General features: G+C 46.6%; 1 protein-coding gene across 1 annotated transcript in view; it reads left to right on the plus strand.

Moving 5' to 3' along the window:
* The window catches only part of LOC130863765 (eukaryotic translation initiation factor 3 subunit A-like), a 60,290-nt gene that overhangs the window by 22,503 nt on the left and 18,374 nt on the right, over positions 1 to 19,413 (plus strand). The window lies entirely within an intron of this gene.

Consider the following 19,413-nt stretch of genomic DNA (forward strand, 5'->3'; position numbering starts at 1 on the left):
CCACACAGAATACCTGAAGAAGTTCTGAGATTTGTGCCTGTGGTGGGAACTTCTATGGCGGGTTCCAGGGTCCTGGGGGAAGCCAGCATTAGGGAAGAAAGTCACTTACCTGACAGGGCCACTTGTGCAGAAGACAGGCGGCTTTCTGTGGAGAAAGGCATATTTTTGTTCTTGTAATATGACCCTGCGGTCTGGTAACTGCTTTCGGTTAATTGTGAAAACAGCCTCTGCAGACAGAGCCTTTTGAAGAGCCTGCTCTTCTGAGTTGCACAGGACACTTAGGGTTGGTCCTGCACTGGGGGATGGTGGCCATGTCCTGGTTAGGCTCAGCGGTGGATGTGCTGGAACCTTCCCATGCGGCCACTCCGCAGCAGACACTCAACAGTTGAGTGTCTGGGTCGCTTTCTGATGATGTGCTGTCTCGTGGCTCCATGTGCACCTGACCTGCACCCCCCACAGGAAACCTCACGTTCCGATTCCTCTCTGTCCCTTTGTCATTTAGCTTCTCACACACTTTTGATGCCACTTTTGGCTTGTCCTTTATAGTGGGCCATCGTTCTGGGGAACTCGGCACCTCCTTCGACAACAACTGTCTCTGATTAGTATCCCCAGGCAAGGAGGGCGCTTCTTGAAACACTCCATTTAACCTAGTGATGCATTTTCTCGGAGGTATCATAGAGCCAAGTCATCGGCCCCAAGGTACCCAGGAGATAGCACCAGGCTCCCGGATACTTGCATAGAGTAGACCTGAAACTGTTGCAGCCTTGCTGAGTTAGGTCTCCCATGTGTGGAATTAAGCTGTCAGTCCTCTGACCCTCCCCCACAGGTACGTGGTTAGAGAACCACTAAATGCAACTTTATATCACATGGAATTTGTATTAAGCTTTTTGTTTTGTTTTAGTTTTTTTTGTTTTTTGAGACAGGATTTCTTGGTACAACAGTCCTAGCTGTCCTGGAACTAGCTCTTGTAGACCAGGCTGGCCTCGAACTCACGGAGATCCACCTGCCTCTGCCTCCCAAGTGCTGGGTACACCACCACTGCCCAGCAGAATTGTGTGTTTTTTTTTTTTTTTTTTTTTTTTGGTTTTTCGAGACAGGGTTTCTCTGTTGTGTTAAGTTTTTTAAGAGCTGCAACAAAGCGTTATTAATTGAGCTACTTGTTGCCGAGGGGTGGGGTGGGGCTTTTCCCAATGATGTCTGTTTTTTGTTGACAGTTCTGAGCCAGCTAGATCACCTGAATCAAATTTAGACAGCAAGGTGTAGAAAGGAAGCTAAATCTAACAGCAGCAACTGACCCGGGTTTGCCTAAGGTTACAGAACTGGTTAATCCTGAATTTAACATCAATCCCAGATTCCTGTCTTTGAGAACCCGTCGGAAAAGAGCTTGGGATCATCTGGGGTCGGAAAAGAGCTTGGAATCATCTGGGCAAAGCTGTGGTGTCCACACAATGGGACAGCTAACTGCCATCAAGGAAACAAGGCCTAAGGCCCTACAATCCCAAGGCTCTACAATCCCCAAACTCATGGCTTTCACTTCCCTGTTACCAGCCGCGATGTCAAGAGATCCCTGTCTTCCTTCATCTTCCTGGATTTTGCTGATACAGGGGACAGAGCATTCGGGGTGTGTCTCAGGACACAGGGGGCCATGAGCAGAAGCTCTGTAAGATCCAAGGCACCTCCAGGGTCTGACCTCACATTCACCTGTGCAGATCGCCCGCATTCATTTTGCTAAATGAAAGAATTTACATAAATATGCTACTTGTGTGTCTGTGTTTAAATATCCTGTTTGTATGTGTGTGTCTATACATATGTGCATACGCATTTCCCTTGCATTTGTTTGCTTAAATTTTGTGCTGAAGATACAAGTTATTTATCTGAAAAAGTAGACAGCTTGTCACGACTCAGAGCCTGATGCAGCATGGCAGGTCTGACTTCCTTCTGGCCCTCTCTACCCCACCTCATCTTCTACCATGCAGTGCAGTTGTGCCCATGGTTTATTTAGGAAATTATTATGGAAAGAATAGTAGTGGGTGTTCTCTGGCCGGGTTGCTTTGTGCCACGTCATATTTAGTAAGAACAATCCACGTTGCTAATAGCTGTCGCTCCAAATTCTTTTTAAATGTGTGTATGTGCGTGTGCGTGTGTATGTGTGTGTCCATGCGCCACAGTGCATGTGTGGAGGGCAGAGGACAACTTTCAGGAGTCAGTGAGTTCCAGATATCAAACTTGGGTTGTCAGGCTTTGTAGCAGGCACCTTACCCCACTGAGCCATCTCCCTAGCTTTCATTGCAAATATTTTGAAACTCGAAAGCAGTGGATGCAACCAGGTTTCAGCACAGAATTCATCATGCCTGTGAAAGCAGTTCTCTCTTCCATTTGTTTTAATGCCACCAGTAGGAGCAAAGAATGGCTTGCATTCTAAACTTAGTTAATGCAGTTGTATAACGGATCAGGAAATCTTGCCTTTATGCAAAACAAATGGCAAGGGAACCGACTGGTCCAATTCATTGCATCCTGTTGGATTGATTTCCCAGATCCCTGATGGGTTTTCTCTGAAGGCTCAGGTCCCAGAAATCCCAGGAGACCTTTTCCTGGAGGCAGAGCCTCCCACAAAGGAACACCCTTGCTCACTGTAGAACAGCTTGACACAGGCTAGCCAGGGTGAGACTGTCACTAGGAGCCTGGCAGGGCTATGAGTTCTCCCTAGAGAAACAGACACGCAAGTGACTGGCTGGGGACAGCATCTTAACTGCCTGCTCTAGTCTGCATCTGCTACCAGGCCACTAAAACTAATGGAAGTTGGATTTAGCTAATGAAATAGCCCGTGGCCAGATCAAACAGCAATGAAATTCATTAACTTCTCATCTAACGCGGAGGAGCCCCAAATTGAATTTCATACGCTGTTTGCGGAGACAAGGCAAAACCAAACTGCAGGGGAAGAGGAGATCCTTGAGATTTACCTACAGAGTGCCAACGTGTCTTCTCGTCACCCTCACGTCCCACTCTACGCCTGAGTGTCGTGCTCAGTCACATTCTCTGCTGCCAAAGGATCCCACAAGTGCTATAAAATCCTTTGCTTGGGAGTGAGGTGCTAGGTCAGCCATGGGCGCCTATCAAGCCATCAGGCACTTGTGAAAAAAGCAAAGTCTCCCCACAGAGGAGGTTGCTGGAGGACAGCTTGTGGGTATAACTTGAAGAGGCTGTGTTTAGGTTACGGGGAGGACCGAGGGAAGCTGTCCCCCAGCTCTAGTCACTGGTCACCCCAGCCGGCACTGCTGGTCATTTACCAGGTCCCTACATCCTTGTGGGAAGAAAACCAACTCCGTGACTTTCCTGTGAAATCCAACTCCAGCCAGGGCAGTACTGAAGGACAGGAACACAGTTCACAAGAAGAGACTGTGCTCCAGGATGATCCAGGCACTGACCGGACCAAGCGTGAGTGCTGTCTACTCAAGATGAGCAAAGGAAAAGTCCAAATCCTGGTCAAGGAGGACCTCAAGGGAGCCTAGAGGAAGCACTGGTCTCTGCTCCAAAGGGACAAGGGAGGCTGACAGATGCCCTGCCCCTGCAGCTCTCACGCCCTCTCCCAGAGGGGTAGGTGTATAACTGGACCTAGGGGTGGCATTGGACAGCCACAAGTTGCTCCCTTCACTTGGCTTCCCTCTAACTTTAGTTGCTGAACTTTCTCTGCACCTGGTCCCTCCTGGTCCCAGTCTGTTTATGTGTGAAATGCAGGCTTGGTTTCCTTTTGTCTTGCTGTGGTAAGTCTGAGTGGCAGGGGCTCCTATGGACAAGAAGCTCTGAGTCCGTGGGATCCTTCCGTGAATGGAAACGCTATGATCCCTCTCCTGCTTGATCTAAATAAAATTCTTACTTTCAAAAACTTTCCAGAAAAGCAGCACAGAGAATATACTGATGTGGGATTCCAGTCTGTATGCTGTGAATACCATTGGTTAATAAAGAAGCTGTCTTGGGCCTATGCAGGGCAGAATACAGCTAGGCAGGGAGAACTAAACTGAATGCTGGGAGAAAAAAGGTAGAGTCAGAAGACGCCATGTAGCCCTGCCAAAGACAGATGCCAGACAGAACCTTACCAGTAAGCCACAGCTATGTGGTGACACACAGATTAATAGAAATGAGTTAGTTTAAGATACAAGAGTTAGTCGGAAATACGCTTAAGCTAATTGGCCAAATAGTGTTGCAATTAATACAGATTTCTGTGTGATTATTTCAGGGCTGAGTGAACGAACAAGCAGCCTCTGCCTACAGCTTCTGGAACTCTCCATCCCCACTGTTACTGTGTTACAACATAAGGCTACATTTAAGTCAGCCACAGCTTGGGTTTGTCACTACTGAAAGAGTTCACACAGCAGTAGGCTTCACTAGCTCCCTTGTCTGCCTCACAGTTTGGGGTCCCTTCAGGGTCCCCATCATATTTGCCTCCTGTGGTCTGTGACCATTTTTCTCAGACTTCCCTTGTGGGGAGAGGAGTGATCTCGACAGTTTTGAAGGGTTCTGGGAAGATGTTTAAAATGGGCTTCAATTAGGGGCTTTCCTGCTTTCCTTGGGGATAGACTAGAACATAGATTTGGGGGAGACCACAGAAACAAGTACCCTCTCATCCCCTCCTATAATTGCTTGCTCCCAACTAACTCATGGAGGAGGTCAGCCTTGGTTAGTGGCCTCAGAGGAAGTCAGTCTTGGTTAGTAGCCAGGAGGTATTTTCAGGCTTCTCCCTGCCACCAACCCTGCTGGGAGCCCCTGCTCTTCCACAGAGGGTAGAGCGCTCAGGCCAAGAGTCAGGCTCCTTTTGCAGGGGGTCTGCTGTCCCTGGGCCCTGTAGGTGGGGCTTTAGTATGGAGTAGTTTTGATGTACACTCCCTTTCCAAGGCCATGGGAAGTGTTCCAGGGCCGCTAGAGAACTCAGGAGGCGACGGCAGGGCAGAGCAGTGTTCAGCTTGTGGTGGGTATATAACGGGGCAAGAGGCGGCTCGTGGTGGGTATATAATGGGGCAAGAGGCGGACCTTTACTTGGGGAGCCATGGGGACCCTGCATTTTTTTGTTCTGTGATAGCAGAACCAGTTCTCTTGGGGAGGCTGAGCTTCTGCTCAGTGTGGGAGGGCTGTGCTGTTCCAGGGCTTGTATGTCTGTGTAATTTATGACAGGGGCCATCTGTGTGAAGTCTGACACCACATGCCCTGAGACCTAGGTCGGAAGATGCTAAACCCCGCCAGACTCCTCCTCTAGTTACCTAAGCCCAGTGTCTCTTCTATCACAATTCAAACCTCACATTTTACTATCATTCCTTGTGGCTTGGGGATTCTAACCCTCAGTGACTCCAAGACTTGGTTTTCTGTGGACTGATGCTCCTATTTGGGTCAGTCATTCCTGAACTCTGTCCAGAGTGATACACAGTCCTCACCTGTGGCCGAGAATGGTGGCTAACATCCATAATGTCAGTACTCAGGGACTGAGGTAGGAGGAGGATTGTTTTGTAGCCAGTCCAGGCTTTAAGATGAAACCCTGTTTTAAAAGGGGTAAAAATCCTCCCCTGTTCATTCTCAAGGCTGATCTCCAGTTACGACATCTGTCTGGCTCACTGTGCTGAGCCTGATGTACATTCTGTTTTCTCTTCCTCCTTGACCTACGTGCCTGGCTCTCACCACGTTCTATACCATCTGTGCCCACTGCCTGCTTGGTCTACATTGGGTCTTTTCCAGCCAAATCTCCAAGACTGGTCCTTCTTTGTCATCCAGGAGTCTTCCTTATCTAGTCAGGGTGAATCTGCTTTTAAAATCATAGAGTTCCCTCTATGAGGCCCACCCTCTACAGCATCCCCTTTGGGCAACCCATCTCAAACATCAGCTCTGACCCAAAATATTTTCTCATTCCTTCATCTATTTCTGGTAAAATAATTGTTCCTTCTTCCTTTTTCAGTCTCTTGCTCAAGAATCATCTCCTGTTTCCTACTTTAATTTTCTGGGCTTGCCATTACAGATGATAAGGCAGGGCTACATGGACACAGAAATCTGTCTTCCACAGTCCTGGGGGCCAAAAATCCAAGATCAAGGTGAGGATGGGTTGCTTTTCCTGCTTTGTCCTTACACGCTGTCCCTCTGCGTGTGTCTGTGGCCTAATTTCCTCCTACAAAGGCGCCCGTGGGATTGGATTTGGGCCCACCCTAATGACCTAATTTTAACTTTACTACTTAAGTGTTTCCAAATATGGTCACATTCTGAGACACTAGGGGTTAAGATTCTAACATAAGAATCGGAGGGACAGAATTCACTTTGTAATATCTTCTTTCCTTTCTTTCTCCCTCCCTCCTTTTTGTTGCTATATAAACCAAAGTTGAGCCCTGAATTTTGATAAAGATAAAAGAACAGTGAAGATGTGCTCTGTGTCCTTGGGTAGCATCTAGTAGCCCAGAGAGAACAGCTGAGTGGCCAGCAGGATTTGAGGCGTCTCAAGGCTAGGAACTCCTGCTGCCGGTCCTGATCTCTCCACATTGTGCTGAAAGCCGTACCCAGCTTCCTGTCCCAGAAAGAAGTGGCTTCTTCATCTTGGATGGACTTCTCGTCATCTTGGGATTCATGATGCCTAGATCTGGGCCTCACCAGACAGGGCACTGTAGTCCTAGCACTCAGAAGCCTGAGGCAGGAGGATCGCCACAGATTTGGGGCCTGCCGTAGCTACGTAACAACTTGTTTAGGTCAGAGGTGAAGGAGAAAGAGAGGAGAAACAAAAAGAAAAATAGACTCATACACGGGCAGAATAAATGATCAGCAAATCCTGGTTTCATTGAACCCGAATAAACTGATATTGTGTTTTTATTCTTGAAGGGTTTTTTTGGTTGTTTGCTTTTGTTTTGTTTTGCTTGCTGACTAATGGACTTTGCCATCAGTCTCAATGGACAAAGGTCAGCAAATATATTTTATTTGCTTTTAAATCCATAAAAATATAGATTTATGCCTCAAAAGAAGCAATGGCTCTGCATATTGGGGGGACAGTAACTTCTGTGATTTCTTCTATTTAGAAATCTCACACTTTCCCATTGCAAAGTATAATACATCTAAAATTGTAACTGCAGTGCTGAGTTAATATGTTACATTTGACACAAGCCAAAAATAAAAATGAGTCTCATACTCTGAGAATGATGAGCAAATTAGTTGGAATCTCACAAAGACTTAAAAATTTTTGTTTTTTGAAACAAAATCTTCTGTAACCAAGGCGGAGCCTTAAGCCCTTCTGAGCCTCCCTTCTCTCAAATGCTGGGGTTCCAGGTGTGCTGTCTTTCTTAACTTTGCAGAAAGTCTGAGGAAGTAAAAAGTGCTAAATGAGAGGAGGCGACCTTGGGCTGGAGAGATGACTCACTGGTTGAGAGTAGACCCCGCCCCTGCAGAGGACCCTAGTTCAGCTGCTAGCTACCCCCCCCCCCGCCCCCACACCCGTGTTGAGCAGCTCGCAGCTGTCTGTATCGAATCCAGCCTCGGGTGACTGGACATCCTCTTCTGAACTCTGTGGGCACCCGTACTCACATGTGCATACCCCCATACAAACACTCGTACGCATGTAATTAAAGGAATAAAAGTGACTCTTAAAAAATATATCTTAACAACTATCTGCAGTATTCATGCCCATTCTATTTGCAACTGTGGCACAGCATTCGTACTTGAGGGTTGGATCCAAGTGAGGCTCATACCGTGCAATCATCAAATACACACCTTTCCCCCTTGTTATCCAGAAACGGGTATCAGATTGCCCCTCAACCTCAGCTGTGTTTTCTGGAGTAAGATGTCTGCTGGCCTTATGCCGAGTATGGGGCAGCAACCGGGCTCAGGCAGGGAGGGAGCTTCCACACTGTGAGAGTCCTGCATGCTCACAGCCCTTCACCTCCGCCGTGCTTCTTCTTGGCCTCGGCAACCCACGGTGACTTTCCTGCAGTGGAGGTGACAAGAGTCACGAGAAGTCACCCGTAGGAGCTGAGGTACCTGGGAAGCCTAATACCCAGCGCAGGGTGGCCCACATCTGAGGAGTAAAGCTCCACCAGGACCTGTATAGGAAAAGAGTTGTCACTGTGAAATAACAGCCCGCGGTGAGAAGCCCAGCAGCAGACGCTGACACAGAACTTCTTCCTGTGGGGAAGCAGCGTGGCGCACATCAGCACTGCTGATGTGTTTAACATCTTCTACACGGGGTCTAAAAGACCCTTAGCCAAACACTTCTGGCAACATGACATTTCCTACTAGGATTCTTTAAAACCCAGCTTTTAGTAGATTCAGGTTTGTGAAGTAAGCCCAAAATTAAGAAAGGGTAACAGAACCAGCAGCTGTTATTCTAGCTGGGCATGGCAGAACTTGCCTGTTATCCCAGCACTAAGGAAGCTGAGGCAGGAGATCATTGCAAAGTTTTTTGGTTTTGGTTTTGGTTTTTAAAAACTGTGTTTCTCTGTTTGCATTCCTGAGTGTTCTAGAACTTGCTCTGTTGTGAGCTAACCAGTGTGGGTGCTGGGAGCTGAACTGGGGTCCTCTGACTTACCAAAGAACAGTAGGAGCCATCTCTCCAGGTCCCGTTTTTAAAAAGGTCTAATTCTATAGGCCAGATGGCCTGGAAAAAAATTTTTTTTGAAGAAGCAAAATATGATCAAAAGCCAAAATCTAACTCCATAATGCTGAGCTGCATTAAACTAAATGAAATGGGCCTGAGGGTGTCTCAGGCAGTGTGGCCAGATAGTGTGTCTCTGATTCCTCCAGAGAGTTCCCTCACAGAAAATGGGGAGGTTCACAAAACTCAAAAAAGTCACAAGGTTTAATAAAAACCTTCTAGAGGAAGGACTCATTGGCGGAGCTGCCTGCAAGCTGGGCAGTGGCCCTCTGGAAGAGTAACCCGTGCTCTTAACCACTGACCCACCCTACAGACACAGTTAGCTTCTCTTAACCAGTCTGTTTTTGTTTTCATGATGGTGAGCTTGTTCTTCTAGCCTCATGCTGTAAATTTTGATAAACCAGCCTACCTCTGTTTTAGGCTGGAAACCATCTTACGGCAAATATTACATAGTTTACTTTATAAACTTTATATAACATTATATAAGCTACATCTTATAGTAAATACAAGCATTCCTGTTTTGATTAAATCTCTTTTTCTCAAGGAATGGGCTATGCCAACGAACCTTAGCAACAAATGGTCTTGTACTGCCCATTCCAGGAAACAGCAACCATGCCTTAGTTTCAAAGGTTATTATGACCACTTGTTGCTATGACCACGTTGTTATCACTACCTTGTATCGGGAGGTTGTTTCTGGAACCCTGCCTATTTGTCTGCCAAATCCCCCATTTGGAAACTCCTAACCTATAAGAACCCTTATCTTCCTCATGCCCAGTGCCGATCTCTTGAACCCATCCTGTAGGGAGAGACAATCTGTGTACATAATTTTTTTTTAATTATTAAAAATTTCTGCCTCCTTCCCACTGTGTACACAAATTTTAAAAAGCTTCTTTAGCTTGTAAGTGGTGGTGCACGCCTTTAATGGCAACACTTGGGAGGCAGAGACAGGTGGATCTCTATGAGTTCGAGTCCAGTCTGGTCTACAAAGTGAGTTCTGCGGCAACCAGGGCTGTTACGCAGAGAAACCTTGTCTCAAAAAAAAAAAAAAAAAGTTTGCTTTAATTAATTTGGCTATGATTTGGGTCAGATATCTCTCTCCTCATATGTGTGGGATTAACAATTTCCCTCACTCAGAGTAGGTTTGCCCACAGCAGTCTCCTTTGCTTTCAGGATCACAGGAACAAATTTAGTCCAGAGAATCTCCGAATGGGCGCAGCTACCCACAGCCCCTAATGTTCACCCTTCCCAGTCCACTCCGTTAACTCCTCTTAGCATGTTTCTACTTTCTCCAAATAAATCCCTTTGCTATTGTGTCTTTGTCTTTGGTTCTGATTTATTTTCTCACCATATTTCACAGACAGCCTACAAAGAGTAACCGGGAGGTGTAACAATGTTAGTGTCAGTCAGCCTCCCAGTAGGAAAGAAATTACATGCCTCAGGGCCTTAGAAGACACTAAGTGGCAGCTATCTGCAAATGCAGAACAGGATTAAGGAGCGCAGTGAGCCTCTGGAGCACTCTGGGGAGCAGCGGGAAGCAGGTCTCTAACAGCCCCAGGCCTACCGGGAAGGTGGGGCTTATTTGACTTATTTATACTCTACACCGAGCCTCTGCCAACCTGATCACACCATCCCAGGGAGGAGCTGCCAAGAATTCCAGCTCCCCCCAGCCCCTCACCGCTGTGCAGAACCCGTAGGATCAGTGGGGGGTGGGGAGGTGGGGGGTGGCACAGAGAAGGGGCTAGCCCTAAGGCCCCCTCTATATGGAAAACAAAAAGAGGAGCTCAGGTCCCAGGAGGTCTGTATAATGTTCATATTTTGTTTTTAATCACCATGCCAGGCTCAGAACACATATGCACAGGGCATGATATTCCTTTATTCCGTAACTGATCAAAAGTTAGGAGCCTCCGCAGTGGAAGGCATCGCAACTGACAGGATATTACTGTATTTCCAAACAAAGCAGCATTTCCTTCTGGCAGTCAGTAAGCACTAAAGGGGATACAATAGTCTGAGCCTCTTGTGCTGCACACGGAGCTATCTTCAGAGATGCTTTCTGTTATTAGCAACCCCAGAGCAGAGCCTCCTCAGATTCCAAGATCACAGACTTGGCACAAGAAGCAGCCAGATAAATCTCGATCCTTCTGTGGTTTCCAGGGCTGGTACCTACGAAGGTACTGTGTGCCTCAGTTTCTTCATCCACAAAACAGGGATAGTGATAGCATCAGCTTCTTGGACTACTTTCCAGCCACCATGCTACCTTCCAACCCTGCTGCTCAGTAGGTACAATTGCAGGCAGTCTTTGACACATACTGATTCCAACAAGTCTCTGGCTTCATCTGTCACTGTGTGTTCTCTTTGATTGACCCCCATGGCCAGGTCCTTGGAATCCTTCTTCCTTGTTAAGACAGAATAAGGCTTGATTTCCCAGTCATGTTGTTTGTCTGCAATGAGAACCAGGATTTTGCAGGGTGTGAGTCCCTAGTTGGGGGCACTTATGCTATCTCCTAGCTTCCAAGTTTTCAGCCCCCACTTTTAGAGTGCCCAACTGTAATTGCTCCAGGGGCAGGCTTAGTGAGCACTTCAGACAATGCAAGCTTCGCCTTCACCTCCTTGGAGGGCAGCAGGGACTCTGTCTTATTCACCATCTCCCTTCCGCCGAAGCACAAGGCCCAGTGAAACCTCCATTGGATGAAAATGCTTGCCTATTTGAAATTGAGCAAAAGTGTCAAAGGCTGTGTTGGTAGTCCTATGAGCTGTCAACATTAGGAGCTGGGCTAAGTGATTTCAGGTTGAACCCCTATAAATTGAGGCCTGGCCTCTGTTCTTCAGGTTGGCCTCTGAAACTGGTCAGGTAGGTTACTGATAAAAATACAAATTTGTGGAGCTGGGTGGCGGTGGCGCAAATCTTTAATCCCAGCACTCAGGAGGCAGAGGCAGGTGGATCTTTGAGTTTGGGGCCAGCCTGGTCTACAAAGTGAGTTCCAGGACAGTCAGGGCTACACAGAGAAACCCTGTCTGAAACAAAACAAAATACAGATTTGTAAAATAAAATGTATAGACCTACTCCACAGGTAGAATAAGGGTGGCCAAACTGAATTTTAGTCAGATAACAGTTTCCTTGTACGTCTATGTCCTCGTCATTGCTTGCACCCCAGATTGAAGAGCATCTTTGGAATTCCCATCGGGCCCAGGCCCAGCCCCTCCTGTGTTCTCCCCACAGTCTGAGCAACCACGAGCTATGCTCAACACTACAGCCCCTGGGGTGAGAACCTGGACCAGAACTCCATATTGGAGAGAATGTGGCCACTGACCCTCACTTGAACTGGTGCAGGTTTGCTGGTTCCCATTACCAGGCAGGAAGAACCACAGGAAGACGGGGAAGGGATTCAAACTTTCATGGTCACCCCTATTCTCCAAGTGTCTATCGAATTTCCACCTTGGACGTTTGGAAAGGGAACATCTGTGCTGTAGATCATCCGTAGACCCAAGTGGGCCATTTGCTTCGCGAAGCTAGAATAAGGGCAGCACCTGGCTCTTGCGTGATGAGAAATGCGGGGCCCAGGTCAGCAGGACAGAATTCCAGAGATGCTACGCAGGATCTCCCCAGACTCAGAGCGATTCCAACGGCCCCGCTGCTTCCTGAAACCTGAGTGTGATAACACTGAGGGGTGATGTGGGGTCTGCCACTCAGCTGGAAGCGAAGGCTGCTGCGGGGATTGCAGATAGACTGGCTGAGATGGGGGCTCATTGTCTGGGGAGGAGAGTAGCCCCAGGCATCACGGTGAGGCTCACCGTGGTCAGCTTGGACAAACTGAGGTGGAACCTCCTCCTAGGATGTGAAGTGAGTTTCCATTCTTCGTTAACTGCCATTTTATAGACTCCAGCGAAATCCTAGCTCTGCTGCTATCCAGCCATGGTTGAACTTGGATAAGTAACTCAAGTGTCAGAATATATATATATATATATATATACATATACACACACATATATGTGTATGTATGTATATGTATATATTTGTTTTGAGAATCAAAATAATTGCAGAAAGCATAATTGAGCATACGCAAAAACCTGGCACACAAAGGTTGCTGTTTTCACCATGGATGGAGTCTGAGCCTCAGCAAGAGGAAGCAGCACCAGGTAGCCATACCACACACTCCCCAGCACCCCAACCAGACTCTGGTTAGGCAGTGTGATGCCTGACTGCCTCTGCCCAATGTGATGCTCTTCTGAATGGCGACCGGGCCCACAGGCTTCCCTGAGGTTTCCTTGAGACCATCCAGTGTGCACCGTTTCCTGGGGTTGCCCTGTTAGTTTCTTGGTGTCCTCTCACCCCAACCTTTTAGTACATAAATCTCTGATTCCTCTCTCCTGCTGCACTGTTTCCTGGTGAGGAACATGGTGTGGTCCTCAGCTTTTACCAGCCTGGAACACGCTCACACAGCCTGATACCCAATACATTCAGGAAAAGAGTAGAGAGAGTGATTAGGTTACTGCTCAACCAGGAAAGACCCGTGTAGAGAGAGAGACGGACAGAGGAACAGAAACAAGCACAGACAGAGACAGTCAGTCACAGACACACGGAGTGAGGAGGGGAGGAGAAAGTGGGGGCTACTCCAGTGTCTATCACCCCCTCCCCACCACCCTCAGCTCCTCTGGCTCACCTAACCGAAGCAATGGCAGTTCCCAGCTGACTTCAGCTGACTGGGTGCTCAACCAACCTGCCCCACACTCGGGCCAGTTCTGGCTTGTGCTCTCCCCAAACCTGTCAACTGTTAACAAGCTTGAGATTTCCTCACCAAGAGGTCTTTCAGGCTCTGTCTTTTGTTTCGTTTTCCCAATTGTCCCTTGAGGAAACAGTTTTTCCATTGAGGAAACTCATGACCTCTGACTCCTGCCCCTGTGACCTCCAACTGCTCCGACATGTCTCTTATTCCGGGCCTGAATGATGAAAGGACTTTGGGTCCCAACTAAGCATCTGGCGCCCTAAACAGAAGGAATAAGGCCCTCTCTTGTACAGCTAAACCCAAACCAACATGTAATTCAACAATTTCAGTGTAAAACGTTCATGCTTTAGTCTCAACGTTGACAGCCGCGCACTATGTCCCGTAACTGAGCGATTCTGTACCCTGCTTCTGCAGCCCTGCCTGTCCTCTGTGGAACTCTGCTTACTTGTCCTGAGCATCCCTGCTCTCTCGGCTATCATGTCTCTCTTGGGAGTCTCAGAGAGATAGGTTAAATCAAGGTTAATTCATAATTTGACACACCCATAGAGATATCTGTGCTTCTCAGATAGGAGGGAGTTGATCCCACCGGCTGGCAACCCCAACAGCCACAAAACATCCCACTTCCCTTGGTCTGTCTCCCTGTAACAACTGGCAGCCGAGCTGCTGTTCCAGGCTTTAGCCATGCTAATCTTGGGAAACTGCATCCCGAATATTTGGCCAACTCTAATGAACCAACCTCAGCCACAATCCTAACAGGTCACAAATCCTTCAGGGTAGGGCAGAGAGCATGGCCTCACAGCTGCCAGCAAAACCAACTCCATCTTACCCTGGACACTTTGTCATGGTTGGTCTCCCCTGATGCTTCCTAGGGAAGCATGGCCTCCAGATGGAGCCTTGTGGAAGCTACCTGTCTAGAGCATAGAAAGTCTACACAGAAATAGCCTGGAACTAAACTTTCTCACAATGCCGGAAATGAGAAAATGGAGTACAGTAAAATATCGGATGGTATTCACTGGGCTACATGCTGGCACCCGTCAAGGATAAACAGTGGCCGGGGGAATCTCAGCCTGTGTAGGGAAGCTCCAGAATACTATCCATGGGAGGAGGGTCATCTTCACGAAGACAGAAAGGGGATTCCCAGGACTGGAGATAAGGTTCAGCAATTAAGAACACTTGCTGCCGGGCGGTGGTGGCGCACGCCTTTAATCCCAGCACTCGGGAGGCAGAGACAGGCGGATCTTTGTGAATTCGAGGCCAGCCTGGTCTACAAGAGCTAGTTCCAGGACAGGCTGCGTAGCTACAGAGAAACCCTGTCTCGAAAAACCAAAAAAAACTGTGAGTTCGAGACCAGCCTGGTCTACAAGAGCTAGTTCCAGGACAGGCTCCAAAACCACAGAGAAACCCTGTCTCGAAAAACCAAAAAAAAAAAAAAGAACACTTGCTGCTCTTGCAGAGGACCCAGGTTCAGTTCCCAGCACCCACAGACTTGTAACCATCTGTAACTCTGGTTCCTGTGCCCTCTTCTGGACTCCATGGGCGCCATGCGTGTATGTGGTGTATATACATACGTGTCGATAAAGCACTCATACACACAAAGTAAAATAAATAAATCTAAAAAGAAAAGAGAAAGGGAATTGCTTTGAGCCCTCCTGTCTTCTCCAGGAAACAAGGTCCAAATGCATAACCAGCAGACGGGGCCCTGGTTCCTTGTGTCCCAGGGCTGCTGCCCATTTTCTCTACAACCCCAGAGTCCTCCTCCATCTCCTTTTTCAGTCTCTCTCTCTCTCTCTCTCTCTCTCTCTCTCTCTCTCAAACACACACACACTTGCACATGCGTGCACACAAATGCATGTCCTTTACTGCTTTTCAGTTTTATTTTGTGATTGCTGAGTAGGTGTGGGATAGTGTAAAATTTCCCTTCGCACATTCACGGGAAGAAACCCAAAGAGTGGGAAGCCGGCACCACGCACTGCTCAAATGCTTATGAACAGTGCAAGCAGCCAGTGGCCCCTCTGTGGAGTTGTGTGAGCAGAGACGTCTGTGTGAGAGGGAGGCAAAAGAGAGGCTCCCAAATATCTACCCCTCGAACTAGACTCTGTGACCATGCAGATTTCATGGCCAAAGGGACACAAAATGGTGGAAACCGCTATCAGCTAACCTTTGGGTGATAAACACCCAGGACTATTTCCAATGGACCCAGTGCCAGCTAACCTTTGGGTGATAAACACCCAGGACTATTTCCAATGGACCCAGTGCTTTCGTGACAGGAGTCCTGGGTGGCAAAGAAAGAGACGGAAACATCAGTGGTGTGTGATTCCACAATGGGCGTCAAAGGAGCAGGAAGACACAAACCATGAGGCGGGCAACCCCAGAAACTACCAAAGGAAACCCAAGCCTCCTGGCTCAACTCTGTAGAGCTCTTTATTTCTGGATGTGAGGTCCCATCAGATTACTAGCCTCTGAAACAATAAGGTAGTTAGGCTTGGTTGTTTAAATGCCTGGGTTTGTAATATCTTTGTTATAGCAGCAACAGGAAACTCATACAATGAATTAGGTTTATGTCCCAGAGAAGAGGCCTGAAACAGACTTCAAAGTCTGCCTCTCTTCTTAGAGACAGCGCGCTCTCTCCCTCCCTCCCTCCCTCCCTCCCTCCCTCCCTCCCTCCCTCCCTCCCTCCCTCCCATATGATGCAGCCTCTCCCTCCCTCCCCCCTCCCTCCCCCCTCCCTCCCATATGATGCAGCCTCTCCCTGAACCTTCTTCTCAGGCTGTTGCCAAACTAGGCAGCTGCCTTGAAACCCAGTCAGGCTTTACTGTTCTACACAGCAGCAATCATTCTCACAGCTTCTTCAACATCGTCCGTAGATTTGGTAAGACAACTGGGAATTCCCAAAGGGAGGAATTAGTTAAAAGAGAGGATTTTTTTCCAACATTAAAACATGAGAAAAAATCATAACAGTGGAGGGATTTGGGTCTCTGTATGATAAAATGCTGGACAGTTTGAAAATGGAGTGACTAAATGAGAGGATATCTATCTAATTTAGATGTGATTTATGTAATGTCAACAGGAAACATTATCAGCTTGATCATTTTTGTCTTATCACTAAAAATGCTGGTTAATCTGAGTGGTAAAATATAAGCCTTAAAAAACCAAATAAAGATCATAGAGATATTCAAATCCAAACAGAGGACTTAAATGGAGAGCCAATTTTAGCTTTGCATTATAAAAATAGAGAGGAACAGCCTAAGGTTTTCAGACAACCAACCTTAATATATTCAGTAACCTTTCAGGAATTGCCAAATGGCAGAGGTTCTGTTACAGCTAACTGGACTCCTGTGCCAGTGTTAGATTTAAAGAGATTCAAGGAAGCAATAGTCTCATATGGCATGCATTTTGTAAAGTAACTGTTAAACTAGTGGTCAGTTTGTAATAGAATTATCCCTAAAGACTGGATAGATTGGTTAAAGATGTTTTAGAGAGCCTGGTCCACAATTACAATGGAATACCTGATTCAGAGAAGAAGCTAAGATTATTGAACAACAGAATAAAGCTAGAGGGAGGGAAATCTTCCAAGATCAAATTCTTGGAAAAGGAGACTATGCCACTACAGAAAGGCAAGCTGTGTATGATGACCACACCCTGGTTTTATGCCACACAGCAGCTTTGAATGCTTGGGACAGAAATAGGAAAGAAAATTGAGTCATTTACTAAAGCTATCCAGGGCCCAAAGGGAGACTTTACAAAGATTAACTTTAGCAGTAAATAGAATGATACCAAATTCAGAAGCTAGACAAATGATAATTGAATCTCTGGCTTTTAAAAATGCCAATTCTCTATGTAAAAGGATAATTAGGCCATTAAAGGCAAGGTCAGCACCTTTAGAGGAATGAATTTGAGATACAATTAATATTGAATCTCATAACCATGATGATGCATGGATAGGAGAGGTGATTTCCAGAGATTTGAGGAAAAATGGACATGTCAAATGTTATAATTGTGGCAAACAAGGTCATCTTAAAAGGGATTGAACACAGTGTGTTCCTAGAAATATTTTTTTCTAAGAATAATCCATTCAGAATGTCCCTCCCTTCTGGATTATCCAGAAGCTGTGGCGAAGGCTGGCATTGCACTAATGAATATAGGTCAACGAGGAATAGTCAAGGTAATTATTTGCTGTTGGGAAACTCTGTGAAGGGCCAAACCCAGTTAAGCCATTTCCTTCCATTGTAGAAGAAACTCCTTTCCAGAGCAATCAAAGAATTCAATGCCTATAGCAAGAAATCATACTGTTCTGGATAATAGAACAGCTATAAAAGAGAGGACAAAAATTTCAGGGGAGACCATAAAGCAAGTATTTTGCCAAATTTTTATAAATGAACAAAGACCAAAATTAAAAGTATGAATAGATGATGTTGTCATTGAAGGTCTGGTAGACACAGGTGTGGATGTAACAATAATTTCATGATGCCCACATTCCTGAGAGGTGAGGTGGGTGGTTTTTGGTTGTTCAGTGGGTCATGGATATTTGTCATTGTTTAAGGGGGTTGGTTACAAGTTGTTATTGGTAATGGTCAGGAAAAAAGCTAAACAAAGGAAATTAGATTCAAGGTTCTTTTGAAAAGAAAAGGGGGGATATAAACATGACAGGAATAAAGGGTAGATTATTGAATCTACTCTGAAAAAAGGGAAGATATAGATATTATTATTTACCTGGTGCAGAAAGCAAGTTATGATAGAAAGTAAATTAGGTACAAGACTTTGGACTCACCAAGATAGGGTAGATATGGAGTATTTTCTCTGAATTTGTCAAATGCAAATAGACAGACATTGTTAATGTATTTATTGCCTGAATATGTTGTATAAAGTTATTGAACTTATTGTATATAATTTTCTTATATTAGTTATAGCCTTTTTATTTTAGACAAAAAAGGGGAAATGTAGTGATATTTCTTTTGTATTTTAATTAATAAAGCTTACCTGAAGAACAGAATGCAAAACGGCCACACTAGTCAGCCATAGAGCCAGGCGGTGGTGATATAGGGCTTTAATCCCAGCACTAGAGAGGAATATAAGGCAGGCTGAGGCAGGAACTTGTCCACTTTTAGTCTGAAGATTTCAAAGAGGTAAGAGATCTCCAGTGGCTTGACTGGTTTTGCATCTCTGATCTTAAGATTGAACCCCAATATGTGCCTCTGGGTTTTTATTATTCGTGCAGCAAAGAGGTGTACCTGGGATTTAGGTGGGGCCCAGGCTCTTCCACGGCCGCACTTGCTGCACTCCAGTCTTGGTCGGCCAGGCCTCAGCATGTGACAGGTATCTTTCTGCCTTCTTTCCTCTTAGAAACGGCTCTGCTGGTACTTCTTGTTGCCCACCTTTTCCAGGTCATAAATCCTGAGAAGTAGCTCTGACATCTACCCCGGGGTGGACACACTGTCCCCATGTTCCAGGTCCCTCTGGGCTGGAGTCTACCACTCTAAGGTTGATGCTGAAGGCTGTGAAGCTAGCCTACCATTGACCCCGTGGCCACACACGGGGCGGGAGAGGTTTGACTGCTATCTGCACAGCATTCCCCACCATCAAGGTGGACTGTGCAGCTGGCATTTACAAAAGCTGCAGCCTGCCAGGTGCAACACAGCGGTCATCTGCTACCAGACAACTCCAATCGTTAATCTTCTTTCTTTTAAAAAAGATTTTATTTTTAATTTGGTGTACGTACATGTGTCTGTATATAATATGCACACTTAAGTGCAGGTGTTTGCAGAGGCCCTACAGCTGGAGTCACAGGTGGTTGTTAGCTTCTGACGTGGTCGCAGGGAACCTAACTCAGGACCTCTGGCCGAGCAGTGCACGCCCCTAAGTGAGTCATCTTTCTAGCTCAGTGGCATTCAATCTTGATTCCCCTTTGGTTGGGTTGAAAAGTGCCAAAATTAGTAAAGGACACTTTCTGGGTCCACAGGGGGATTGAGGGGAAAGAGCCACCCCACCCTGAATGCAGTCTTCGCTGTTCCATAGGTTGGGGCCCTGGAGGGAACAAAAGGGGAAGAAAAAGCCTGCAGCACACACACGTACTCAATCTGTGTTCTGGTC

This window comes from Chionomys nivalis, chromosome 21, assembly GCF_950005125.1.
Source record: "Chionomys nivalis chromosome 21, mChiNiv1.1, whole genome shotgun sequence".
NCBI lineage: Eukaryota > Metazoa > Chordata > Mammalia > Rodentia > Cricetidae > Chionomys > Chionomys nivalis.